The sequence below is a fragment of the Dendrobates tinctorius genome, unplaced genomic scaffold (genome assembly GCF_039654945.1).
Source record: "Dendrobates tinctorius isolate UK_male_01 unplaced genomic scaffold, ASM3965494v1 ptg000070l, whole genome shotgun sequence".
Lineage (NCBI taxonomy): Eukaryota > Metazoa > Chordata > Amphibia > Anura > Dendrobatidae > Dendrobates > Dendrobates tinctorius.
In genome coordinates this window covers 84921330-84934910 of record NW_027361738.1, presented here as the reverse complement: position 1 = coordinate 84934910, position 13581 = coordinate 84921330, and positions in this window count along the sequence as shown.

The following is a 13581-nucleotide window of genomic DNA, read 5'->3' as shown; positions in this document are numbered from 1 at the left end:
CCGGCATCTGCCTGTAGAAGGGTTTTTTTTTTTCACTATGAATATATTCATTAATGTAAACTAAGGGGCAGGTCAGTGAGGGATCAGTGACCTGTCAACAGTCTGCATTACGAATAGTTAATAAGAACACCACAAGAAGACCCCCCACAGGCCTCCCCGGGTACGATCATATCATTAACTGAAAATAAAGATGAAATAACTACAAGAAGGATTTCATCAGCGGGTATCTTTGTAATCAGTATAACGGTGCCGACCTGACACTGCCTGTAGGTTACTGTGCACAATCCTGCTGACAGGTTCCCTTTAAGAGCTCTAAAAATGTATATCTTCTCACTCGGATATTCCAAGGGGTAAGGTTTCTCCTTGTGGAGAGTGACATACCAGATCTGGCTTGTCAAGGTAAGGAGGCTTGTGACTTGTTGGATTGCTACATCCTCTTTGTATTTCAGATATTTCATTAATTTTTCCCTCTTTTTTTTTCATTAATTTTTGGAGCCCAATTTTTGTCTTTATTATGCCAATATCAAGGGGGAGGAAATAAAAGTGAAAACGTCTGATTTTCATTTTTTTTTTATGACTACATAAGCCTTTTAAAAGAAAAAAAAACTTTTTAAACTGTTAAACTATTTTTGTCTTCATTTATCTTGCACAGCGCTCATTCAGTTCTCTATGTACAGCATTTAGGAAGACCGAGATAGTAATAAACCATCTCTGCCTTTTCTATGGGAGCTCCCTGCTCCTGCAGCTGACAGCCTCCTGCAGATTCTTACTACGCAAGATATAGAACATCATTGTGGAGTAACATTCGGACCGTCCCGTCATTGAAAGCCTATGGGTGGTCCGGAAGTAGTTAAATGCCATATTACCGTACACGTATGTAAGCACTACATTTGTGTTAATTTACTGCTTAGTGAGAAATGTCAAAAAAACCCTCTAATGTAGTGATGTATAGAGATGTATCTTATATACCAGTACATTATGCTAGTAAGGGCTCATACTCACATGCGAGAGACTCGCACGATTCTCATGCGAGTCTCTCGCATGAAAACCTGGCACTGCTGCCGGCACTCGGACCGGCGAGTGCGGCTACATGTATTTCTATGTAGCCGGACGCTCCGGTCCGAGTGCCGGTGGCAGCGCCAGGTTTTCATGCGAGAGACTTGCATGAGAATCGTGCAAGTCTCTCGCAAGTATGAGCCCTAAGAGGAAGAATGCCGTCTTTAGGCCAAAAAACATTATCTGAGGCCCAGCAGTGCTGCCTGTGGCACATTGTCAGGATATGTGCACACGGCATCATTTTAAGGCAGATTGCGCCTTGAAACTGCCTGAAAAGCGTTCAAAACATCATCAAAATGATGTGCTGTGCAAACATTCCATCCTTTTTAACTTCTTTTACCCACTTCAGGCTTTGGAAGCGACTAAACAAATGTATAAATGGAGCGCTCCCTTACTGCAGCGACAAGGTTTCCATTCTCTAACTGGCCCAGACCTCTATGATTACTTCTCCCGGCAACAGAAAAGACCAGCTTATACCCCCTAATATATCAGACTCCGTACCAGTCCCCTTAAATTTATCAGACTCCAAACTAGTCTCCTAAATTACCAGACCCTTAACAAGGCAATTAATTTAGACACCCATCTTCCACCAGTCTGGGGTGAAATGAAGCTCTAGTCAGGCAGTCACCTACATTACCTGCAGCATTTTAGATTATTGAGCGCCATCTGGTGGACACACAGAGCAAAACGGCTTCTATCTGTTTGTTAGTGAGGACTTTTCACCAAATTTTTCATGTTGGACTGGACATGCGACATAAGAGTGGAATAAAATGTTTTGTGGTTTTTTTTTTGTTTGTTTGTTTTTTTTTTTTTAATTTCACCTCTCTCGAGGAAATATTAGCAATCAAAGTATTTGCCGCCTAATGAGTTAACTTTTTGATAAGTCCAAGTGGGTATTATCTGACAGTTTTCACTGTGAGTGTGCACTACTTCTCCCTGTATGAGTTGCCCAATCATAAGCAGACAGCTAAACACAGTAGAGAAATAATACACCCCCATCATACCCCAGAGTAAATTTCTCAATGTGTTTGTGAGGATACAGCTCTGATCTCCTGGTGTCACCTCCTCCATGAGTACACAGTGCAAGGAGTAGAGCACAGATGACAAACCCCTTTTAGATAACATCCCAAAATCAATGTGGGGAAGGAGCAGCACAGCTGAGCTTAGATGTGCCACAGTAAAAAAAAAACTATCAGCTCTCCTCTTCTCAAAGCATTGCCCCTTCCCCTACATTGTTTGTCCATACATGAGTCAGACTTATGTCTGTTGTGCTCACAGCAGCTTGTCATAGCGCTGCAGTGAGATCAGGGAAGGCTTCTTCTGAGTGAGTTGTAATGACTACAATTAAGAGAATTTGATCGGGTCCCTGCTTATTCGGCAAGCTATAGTGCGGCTGTGTCACTGTCACAACACATGCATAAAACGCCCTACACACAAGCTCTCCATGACTGTGTTGTGACAGTGACACAGCCATGACGCATGCAGCTGGTGGCATCGATCAGCAGATCAGCCGGTGCACTCCATGTATCCGAGTTCCCTCTGCAGCTTATTCGGTAAGCACTATAGTTTGCCGAATAAGCAGGGACCTGATCAAATTCGATCAACTCTAGAAATGACAGCTTGCTCTGCTCATATAATGACTAGTGATGAGCGAGCATACTCGTTACTCGAGATATTCCGAGCATGCTCGGGTGATCTCCAAGTATTTGGATGTGCTCGGAGATTTAGTTTCTGTCTCGTAGCTGCATGATTTGCGGCTGCTAGACAGCCTGAATACATGTGGGTATTTCCTAACAAACAGGCAATCCCCATATGTATTCAGGCTGGCTAGCAGCTGTAAATCATACAGCTGCGGCAACAAAAACTAAATCTCCGAGCACATCTAAATTCTCAGAGATCATCCGAGCATGCTCGGGAAATCTCGAGTAACGAGTATACTCGCTCATCACCTTTACTGAAAGGTGTTTGTCTATTCCCAGCATTTTGTAATCATGCAGGAGGTGAGATCAGGAGGTCAGGGCTGTCAGTTATTACATCTGATACTGATAAATCTGCTCTAAGCTATGGTGGGGGCGTGTTCTTTTTCTACTGTATGTTGCTGCCTGCTAATTGGTTAGTATCCTAACCAAAGAAGTACACGCCCACAGCGAAAACTGATTATACCCAATTGGACTAAAAAACATTAAGGCTATGTGCACACGTAGCGGAACTCTTGCGGAAATTACCACGAGAATTCCGGATTCCATTCCGTGGGAAAATCGCATTTTAAATTCAGTAGTAAAAGATAGGATGTAAAAAAAATAAATAAAAAATATTGTTATTCCTACCTTCCGGCGTCCCGCGCAGCCTTCCCGCCTCTCTCCACGCTCCCCGTCCCAGTAATCCTTTGCGCGAATGACTGCGAGATGTCACGTTCCCGCAATGTCATCGCGAATGACCGCGAGACGTCGTGCTCCCGCGAGATCGCAACGTCATCGCGGTCATTCTCGCAAATGATTACTGGGACCGGGAGCGTGGAGAGAGGTGGGAAGGCTGCGCGGGACGCCGGAAGGTAAAAATAACAATATTTTTTATTTTAAAATTCTATTTTTTTACAGGGATATGGTACCCAGAGCCTGGAGCACAGTCTCCTCTCCTCCAGACCGTGGGTACCATCCACAAATGTTCTACATTTCGCATGGTGGGCACAGCCACATGCGGAAAGTAAGCAGAACAATGCATTCCTATGTGGGCTGAATCGCCGCGATTCTGCAAATTAATGAGCATGCTGTGTTTTTTACCGCGAAGCGATTCCACCACGGAAAAAAACGCAGCATTAGCACAGCATTGCGGAATCCCATAGGATTGCATGGGATGCTTATTTTTTGCGTTTTCGCGGCAAAATCGCGCGTTTAAAACCAACGCGAAAAAAACGCGACGTGTGAACACAGCCTAACTGATTAGGCGCTAACTACTTTCATTGCTAATATCTTTGAAACAGATAGGCTAAATAGAAAAAAAATGTTTTATTCCGCACCGAAGCCACTGTTACATTGTTCAACATAAAAATTTGGTGAAAGGTCCTGTTTAGGGCTGCTCATTTCTCAATGTAGCTCTGTTGTATTTAGAGATTATTTTCAGTTGTTTTTTTTTTTTTTTATATTGCTCGTATATCACTCACATACTGCCCTTTTCCCTGGAAGACTCAGAAAGCAAGTCATGTCAGCATGAGTTAAGTCCAGAAAATAATAAGGGTGTGATTGTAGGAAGGTACAGATAATACGTGCCATTTTTTCACTTTATCCCCCCCATAAGATAGGAGAGGATCGTTCATAGAGGCTGGAGTGGGGAGACTGGATATCAGGACGCTGATATTAAACAGCATTATGGCTCATTCACACGTCAGCATTTGGTCAGTATTTTGCATCAGTGTTTGTATGCCAAAGCCAGGAATGGAGCTTACCGAGAAAAAAATATAATTGAAAGACTGACTCCTGTTATTTATTTTGGAGACATTCCTGGTTTTGGCATACAAATACTGATGAAATACTGATCAAAAATATTGATGTGTGAAAGAAGCCTTACTTTGTTTTCCCCAAGGTAATGTGAAAGAGAACGGCACAGGTGACAGACACATATTATTATTATTATTTATTGTTATAGCGCCATTTATTCCATGGCGCTTTACATGTAAGGAGGGGTATACATAAAAACAAGTACAATAATGTTGAACAATACAAGTCATAACTGGTGCAGGAGGAGAGAGGACCCTGCCCGCGAAGGCTCACAATCTACAGGGGATGGGTGAAAATACAGTAGGCGAGGGTAGAGCTGGTCATGCAGCGGTTTGGCGAATCGGTGGTTACTGCAGGTTATAGGCTTGTCGGAAGAGGTGGGTCTTCAGGCTCTTTTTGAAGGTTGCGATGGTAGGTGAGAGTCTGATATGTTGTGGTAGAGAGTTCCAGAGTAGGGGGGATGCACGAGAGAAATCTTGTATGCGATTGTGGGAAGAGGAGATAAGAGGGGAGTAGAGAAGGAGATCTTGTGAGGATCGGAGGTTGCGTGCAGGGAAGTACCGGGAGACAAGGTCACAGATGTATGGAGGAGACAGGTTGTGGATGGCTTTGTATGTCATGGTTAGGGTTTTGTACTGGAGTCTCTGGGCAATGGGGAGCCAGTGAAGGGATTGACAGAGGGGAGAAGCTGGGGAATAGCGGGGGGACAGGTGTATTAGTCGGGCAGCGGAGTTTAGAATAGATTGGAGGGGTGCGAGAGTGTTCGAGGGGAGGCCACTGAGCAGGAGGTTGCAGTAGTCAAGGCGAGAGATAATGAGGGCATGGACTAGGGTTTTTGCAGATTCTTGGTTGAGGAATGAACGGATTCGTGAAATATTTTTGATTTGAAGTCGGCAGGAAGTGGAAAGGGCTTGGATATGTGGTTTGAAGGAGAGATCAGCGTCAAGGATTACTCCGAGGCAGCGAGCTTGTGGGACTGGGGAGAGTGGGCAGCCATTTACTGTAATGGATAGGTTCGTTGGGGTGGTCACGTGAGATGGGCGAAAGATGATGAATTCTGTTTTGTCCATGTTAAGTTTCAGAAATCTGGTAGAGAAGAAGGATGAAATAGTGGACAGACATTGAGGGATTCTGGTTAGCAGGGAGGTGATATCTGGTCCAGAGATGTAGATCTGTGTGTCATCAGCATAGAGATGATACTGAAAGCCATGAGATTCTATGAGCTGTCCCAGGCCAAAGGTGTAAATGGAGAAGAGCAGGGGTCCTAGGACTGAACCTTGTGGGACTCCGACAGATAGGGGGAGAGGTGAGGAGGTGGTGTGTGAGTGGGAGACGCTGAATGTCCGGTCTGTTAGGTATGATGAGATCCAGGACAAGGCCAAGTCTGTGATGCCAAGGCATGAGAGGGTCTGTAATAGTAGGGAGTGGTCCACTGTGTCAAAGGCAGCCGACAGGTCCAGGAGGAGGAGGACGACAGAGTAGTGTCGCTTTCTATTGGCGGTTAAGAGGTCATTGGTGACCTTAGTAAGGGCAGTTTCGGTGGAGTGGTGTGACCGGAAGCCAGATTGTAAGCGGTCGAAGAGGGAGCAAGAAGAGAGATGGGAGGACAGTTCAAGGTAGACGTGTTGTTCCAGTAGCTTGGAGGCATAGGGGAGAAGTGATATAGGGCGATAGCTAGATACAGAGGATGGGTCAAGAGAGGGCTTTTTGAGGATAGGTGTGATTGAGGCATGTTTAAAGCTTGAGGGGAAAACACCAGTTGTTAGTGATAGGTTGAAGAGATGGGTAAGGGTTGGGATGAAGACTGTGGTGAGGTTTGGGATGAAGTGGGAAGGGATCGGGTCAAGTGCACAAGTGGTGAGATGTGATCTTGAGAGTAGAGTGGAGAGTCGATCTTCTGTAATGGTGGAGAAGTTGGTTTTGGAGGTGGAGGGCTGGGAAGACGGGAGAAGGGGCTCTGGGGGTTGTTGACCAAAACTGTCTCTGATGTTATCAATCTTCTGCTTGAAAAATGAGGCAAATGTGAGTGATATGGGAAAGAAAACATCACAGCATTCTAGAAAGGGTTTAATCACAAGCTGACAAGTCAGCGCATTGCCACATTAGGATGCTCAGGTCGGTGATCAGCTACAATCAGAAATGGACTGGCCCTAACCAAGGCTGATGGAACCTGTTCTTCTCTGTGTGGCCACCAGATGGCACTCACTATCTTACAATGATGTCTGGTATAGAAGAAGTGAATGGTTCTCTATAGCTAGAAGGCAAGGTGAGGACTTCCCTGCCACATGTGGGTTCTCATCTATACCTATGACTGAGGAAAATGGATCCTCAATCAGTTTTGACGATGGAATTTCTCTCCAAAATCCACATAAAAATGTTCCAGATTTGCTTGCAGCGAGCTTCCCATTCATTTGAATGATTAAACGCGCCTATAGTATTTAAGTGTATATTTTTATGAGCGTGTTAAAAAATATGTAAGTTCAATTTAAATGGCGAATTTTCTGTAAGCTGCACCAATACATGGTTTTTTTTTTTGCATGTTTTTTGTTGAGGATTTGCAACGGAAACGCTCTAAAAATCACACCATATTGATACACCCAATGTCCTACTTAAAAACTAATCAAAACAGAGACAAAAACAGTGTGGTCTTAAAAACCTCAAAGCCAATGTGTATTGTAGAAAGACTTTTTTTCCATGTGAATTTTTTTCAGGCAGAGCATACTCTAATGTACAGAGCGTATATACATACAGGCATACAAGCCGTATACACCAGTGATCTCCAACCCGTGGCTCTCCGCTCCACAGACTGTCAGGTACAGGTGGTGAAAATCGGACCGCCGGACCCCTTATGTTGGCCTTGTAAGTAGGGATGAGCGAGTATACTCGTTAGTAGAGTTGAGCGACTTTTGGTTTTTTAGGGTCGCGTTTCGTTTCGTGAAACCCGACTTTTCCAAAAGTCGGGTCGAGCAAGATCGTCCGATTATAGGGAAAAGTCGGGGTCGTCCCGAAACACGAAACCCAATGTAAGTCAATGGGGAATAAAAGTCGGCAGTGAGAGGAGGACAGGAAACACACCTACAGTGCCCATTTGAATGCCAAAAGCATCAATTCTTCTTACTTAAGCTTGTCAACCTTAATTAACTTCATAATACAAGTTACGCACTGAAAAGGGGGGGGGGGGCTGGCTCCAGGTTTTCATGTGCCCTGGGCGAAAGAGCGCCCCTTTAACACATACCACAACTCATCATGCTCCGATACGGCAGAGAAATAGCGGTATAGTACAATGAAAAATACTTCACTTTTTACATCTCATGACGAGGCCCATCTATTTCTCCATACAGAATCATTGGTCCCATATAATGTTTGAAACAGTATATGATGAGCTCCACATAATGCTACAGTATATGTTGGTCCCCATGGATGAAGCTCCACTCTCTTATGGGCCCAAATAATGCTCCAAACATAATGGGCCCCATTTCTAATGCTCTAGTGTATAATGGGCCCTGTAAATGCTGCTCCAGTGTCTGATGTCCACCTGTGGAATGTTCCAGTGTATGGTGGGCCCCATCTATCATTCTCCAGAGTATAGTGCTCCCCAAAAATTGCTGTCCCAACATTGAAAACAATCAAATAAGTCTCCTCGCTAGGGAATCCCTGTACTTGTCTGGACTCCTCGTCGTCCCCATCTTCCATCTCACTGCACAGTATTTCAACTTTGCAAGTGCTGTGATCCTGAGCAAGCAGGGGGGGCCCACTCGTTGGCGACGGCACTGGCACAGGGCCCCTGATAGTACGGTGGTGTGTCTGATGGCGGGTGGGCCGAACCTGCACTTTCATCTGTCGCTTCCTCTTTGTCACCGTGTAAGATGGAACTGTATATGGGAAGGGTAACCTGAGTTTCATCAGGGTCAGATTCAGGCCGTGTAGCGTGCGAGGGGAATGTAGTGGTCTGGGTCAATGTACCAGCAGATTCATCGAGCAGTGGCTGGGCATCAGTGCACTTGTGTCGCCCCCAGGAGTACGGTCGCCACAGTGGCATTACCTTCCTCCTAGGGAGTGTGATGTCATGCTTGGGAGCAACGAACGATCTCTCTAGCAGGTTAACTGATTGGGCGGCGTTATTCCCACGAGTCACGACCCTCCAAACAGCGTTCATGAAGGCAAAGTGTTTGTTTTACGTGGGCAGTATGGTTGCAAAGCTGAACCTTAAAGGAATGTCCAGAAGGGCACCACCAGGAGTGGAGCCTACGGTTAAATTCGACTCCACCTGGGAAACCTCAACCATGCCAGCTACAGAACAGATGCACACATTGCAAGCTTAATTCCGTTAACGAACGAGACTCCGTCATGCCCCGCGGTCCGAGTCCGGCTTACTAGAGGGACACGTGAGGCTCTGGCACATGAGATTGGCCAATAACTGGTGTGTCATGCCCTTTCATGTCCGTGGCTGCATGTGCGCTACATTGAAAAGGCCAGCGTTTGTCGCTTACAGGTGCAGATAACCCGCTGAACAACGTTAGTGATGGGGATCACTGATTACAATTATTACCCGCGAACAATGATTTCCCAGTAAGTGCAGGTCAACCGCAGTTCCGGAATTAGGCCTAACCGTCATTCCTGAAAAAATGAAAAACTTACGTGTGCAAACCACAGGTGCTATAGCTTGCTTAACAGCTCGCCAGCCGTTCTCACGCCCAGTATGGATTACACGTGATTGCACAAAGGTGAGAAAGGGTACCGTATCCCCAGATAACATGTATGGATAGCGTACACATTCAAAATATATGTCTATACATCAGGAGGCAGGCTCAGACGGTGTTAGGCCCAGTATGGATTGCACGTGATTGCACAAAGGTTAGAAAGGGTACCGTATCCCCGGATAACATGTATGGATAGCGTACACATTCAAAATATATGTCTATACATCAGGAGGCAGGCTCAGACGGTGTTAGGCCCAGTATGGCTTGCACGTGATTGCACAAAGGTGAGAAAGGGTACCGTATCCCCGGATAACATGTATGGATAGCATACACATTCAAAATATATGTCTATACATCAGGAGGCAGGCTCAGACGGTGTTAGGCCCAGTATGGATTGCACGTGATTGCACAAAGGTTAGAAAGGGTACCGTATCCCCAGATAACATGTATGGATAGCGTACACATTCAAAATATATGTCTATACATCAGGAGGCAGGCTCAGACGGTGTTAGGCCCAGTATGGATTGCACGTGATTGCACAAAGGTTAGAAAGGGTACCGTATCCCCAGATAACATGTATGGATAGCGTACACATTCAAAATATATGTCTATACATCAGGAGGCAGACGGTGTTAGGCCCAGTATGGATTGCATGTGATTGCACAAAGGTTAGAAAGGGTACCGTATCCCCAGATAACATGTATGGATAGCGTACACATTCAAAATATATGTCTATACATCAGGAGGCAGGCTCAGACGGTGTCAGGCACAGTATGGATTTGACGGCCCAGACTACACAGCGGAGGAGCAGGGAGAGGTAAAGATTGCAAATGCTGGGGCCCTGCCCAAGCAAAGGGGGCCCACTCGTGGGCGTCGGTACTGGCACTGGGCCCCTCATAGTACGGCGGTGTGTCTGACGGCGGGTGTGCACCACCACCGTCAGAGACACTTGATTGCACTATGAGGGACCCTGTGCCAGTGCCCGCGCCCAAGAGTCGGCCTACCCACCTGTCCAGGGCAACGGCACTCGCACGGTGTCGTGCACTAGGTGGTGACCCCGGCCATGGGGGGGGAGGCAGCACAGTTAGGGAGTTTTAGAAAGTGGCATATGTTGATGTTGGACATTCAGCTGATGCAAAAGGTGAAATAGGTCAAGTCCCAGGAAGAGGTGGACCAAAGCAAGCCATTTTTCTGTCACCCTATGTGTCATCAGGGGAAGGTGGGACAAAATCCTTGGAAACCCATGCGTGGTTCATTTTAATGAAGGTTAGATCATCCACATTTTGGGTTGACAGACGGGTCCTTTTTTCTGTCAGGATTGATCCAGCGGCACTGAAGACTCTTTCCGATAGCACACTTGCAGCTGAGCAAGCGAGCTCCTGTAAGGCATATTGTGCCAATTCAGGCCAGGTGTCCAGTTTAGCGGCCCAATAGTCAAAGGGGAATGACCTGTGTGGGAGAACATCGATATGGGAGGAAAAGTAGTTTGTAACCATAGTTGACAACTGCTGTCTCCTGTCACTTTCCATCGATGCAGTATTACCAGTTGTGTGAGCGGTACTTGAAAAATCAGTCCACAACATTGTCATGAAACCCCTGTCTCCAACGCCACTTCTGCTGTGTGCACCACGAACACCTCTGCCAAGCTGCCCCCGGCCCGTACGGCTCGTGTGAGAACCATCATCGCTGCTGTGTGCTGGGAATGCCTCAAGCAACCGATTTACCAGAGTTGCTTGTTTATTAGCCAATATTAGGTCAAGGTTCTCCTGTGGCATGATGTTTTGTAATTTGCCTTTATAGCGTGGATCCAGGATGCTGGCCAACCAGTAGTCGTCATCGTTCATCATTTTGGCAATGCGGGGGTCCCTTTTTAGGATCTGCAAGGCATAATCTGACATGTGGGCCAATGTTCCCGGTGTCAATGATGCAATGATGCACTGCGAGTGCTGGTTGGAGGAGCACTTTCTGGCAAATCCACATCCCTCCAGTCACGCACAAACCCTGTACCAGACCTTGCCACGCCAACATTTTCACTTGCCCCACGAGATGCATCCTCCTCCCCTAAGTAATCATCCCCATCATCCTCCTCCTCCTCCTCCTCTTCCTCCACCTCCTCCAGGAGAGGTCCCTGAGCAGACAATGGCTGAATGTCATCAAGGATTCCCTCCTCCTCTTCCTCCTCATCAACATTGGCTGCAGAAGCCTGCTCCTTAAGGTGCGTCAAAGTTTGCATGAGCAGACGCATAAGTGGGATGCTCATGCTTAGGATGGTGTCGTCTGCGCTTACCAGCCGTGTGCATTCCTCAAAACACTGAAGGACTTTACAGAGGTCTTTCAGCTTCGACCACTGCACACCTGTCAACTCCATGTCTGCTCTCAAAGTGCCTGGCCGTGTATCCTCCCACAAATGCATTATGGCCTGCCTCTGCTTGCACAGCCGCTCCACCATGTGCAGGGTGGAGTTCCACCTTGTTGCAATGTCGATAATGAGGCGGTGGTTGGGAAGGTGGAGCAATCGCTGCAGCTTCTGCATACGAACGGAGTGTACAGGCGACCGGCGGATGTGCGCGCACAGTCTTCGCACCTTCTGGAGCAGGGCTGTTAACTCCGGATAATTTTTGAGGAAGCACTGCACCACCAGGTTCAAGGTGTGAGCCAAGCAAGGTATGTGGCTGAGTTCTGAAAGGGCTATGGCTGCCACAAAATTACGGCCGTTATCACTAACTACCTTGCCTGCCTCAAGATGTACACTGCCCAGCCATGACTCAGTTTGTCGCTTCAAGTACTCGGCCAGCACCTCGGCGGTGTGTCTGTCGCCCAAACACATCATCTGCAACACAGCCTGCTGACGCTTTCCACTAGCTGCTCGATAGGGGGACACCTCGTGTGCAACAGTGGCAGCTGCAGATGGAGTGCTCGTACGACTGCGCTCTGTGGACGAGCTTTCGCTTCTGGAGGAGGAGGAGGGTCGAACGCCTACAGCCAACTGTTTCCTATACCGTGGGCTAGGCAGCACTGTCCCACCACCGCTGTCCCCTGTGGACCCTGCATCCACCACATTAACCCAGTGCGCAGTGATGGACACGTAACGGCCCTGGCCATGCCGACTGGACCATGCATCAGTTGTAAGGTGCACCTTTCCGCTCACTGACTGCTTGAGTGCATGGACAATGCGGTCTTTCACATGATGGTGGAGGGCTGGGATGGCTTTGCAAGAGAAGAAGTGGCGACTGGGTAGGTCATAGCGTGGTACTGCATAGGCCATGAGTTCGCGGAAAGCTGCGCTTTCCACCAACCGAAAGGGCATCATCTCAAACGAGATTAGTTTGGCAATGTGGGCGTTCAAACCCAGTGTACGCGGATGAGAGACTGAGTACTTTCTTGACCTACTCATAGTGTCTGGGAGGGTGAGCTGGACTTGAGAGCTGCATATGGTGGAAGTAGCGGTGGACAGGGCGGACTGAGAGAGGGTTGATGATGGTGATGGAGTTGGTGTTCTTTCTGATGGCCTAGAATCAGTCTTTCGTTGATATAACAGTGGGATTCCCTGACTGCTGTGGCCTTGCAACGACACCTCAACATTTGCTGCTGTGCTAACCGGTGGGCTTACAGTGGGGGAAACAATGTAGCATTGCTGACTACCTTCGTTGTGATCAGTTGCACATGTGGCACTTGAGGTTTGGTGTTGTGTCCACGCTTGCAAGTGCATGCTGGTTAAATGTCTAAGCATGCAACTGGTATTCAAATTTTTCAGATTTTTCCCTCGGCTAAAGGTCTTTGCGCACTTCTTACAGATAACCTTGGCCTGATCATGAGGATTTTGTTCAAAAAAGTGCCACACTGCACTCTTCCTACTTTGGCAGACATTTTGCGGCCTAGCACGCTGTGATCTTTTGACCCTCTGGACAAGCTGTCCAGCAACTCTTTTGATTTTTGGAACCTGTCTTTGGAGTGCTCCGGACCTGACAGATAACAGCTGTTGCGATGTCGATGTCTGCTGTGGATGCTCCTCATCTGAGCTATTGGAAGCAGCACCCTCTTCCCCCAATGGATGCCAATCTGGGTCAACAACTGGGTCATCCATCACCTCCTCTTCTATGTCATGTGCACCTTCCTCTGTGTCACCGTGTATGGTGGTATAGTGTGCGGGAAGGGGCACCTGAGTCTCATCAGGGTCAGAATCTGGCTCTGTACACTGCGAGGACAATGTAGTGCTCTGAGTGAATGTACCAGCAGAATCATCCATCAGCGGCTGTGCATCAGTGCACTCCATGTCAGATTCATCTTGGCCTGGGTAATTCACCATTTGACTTGATAATCCAGGCATGGTA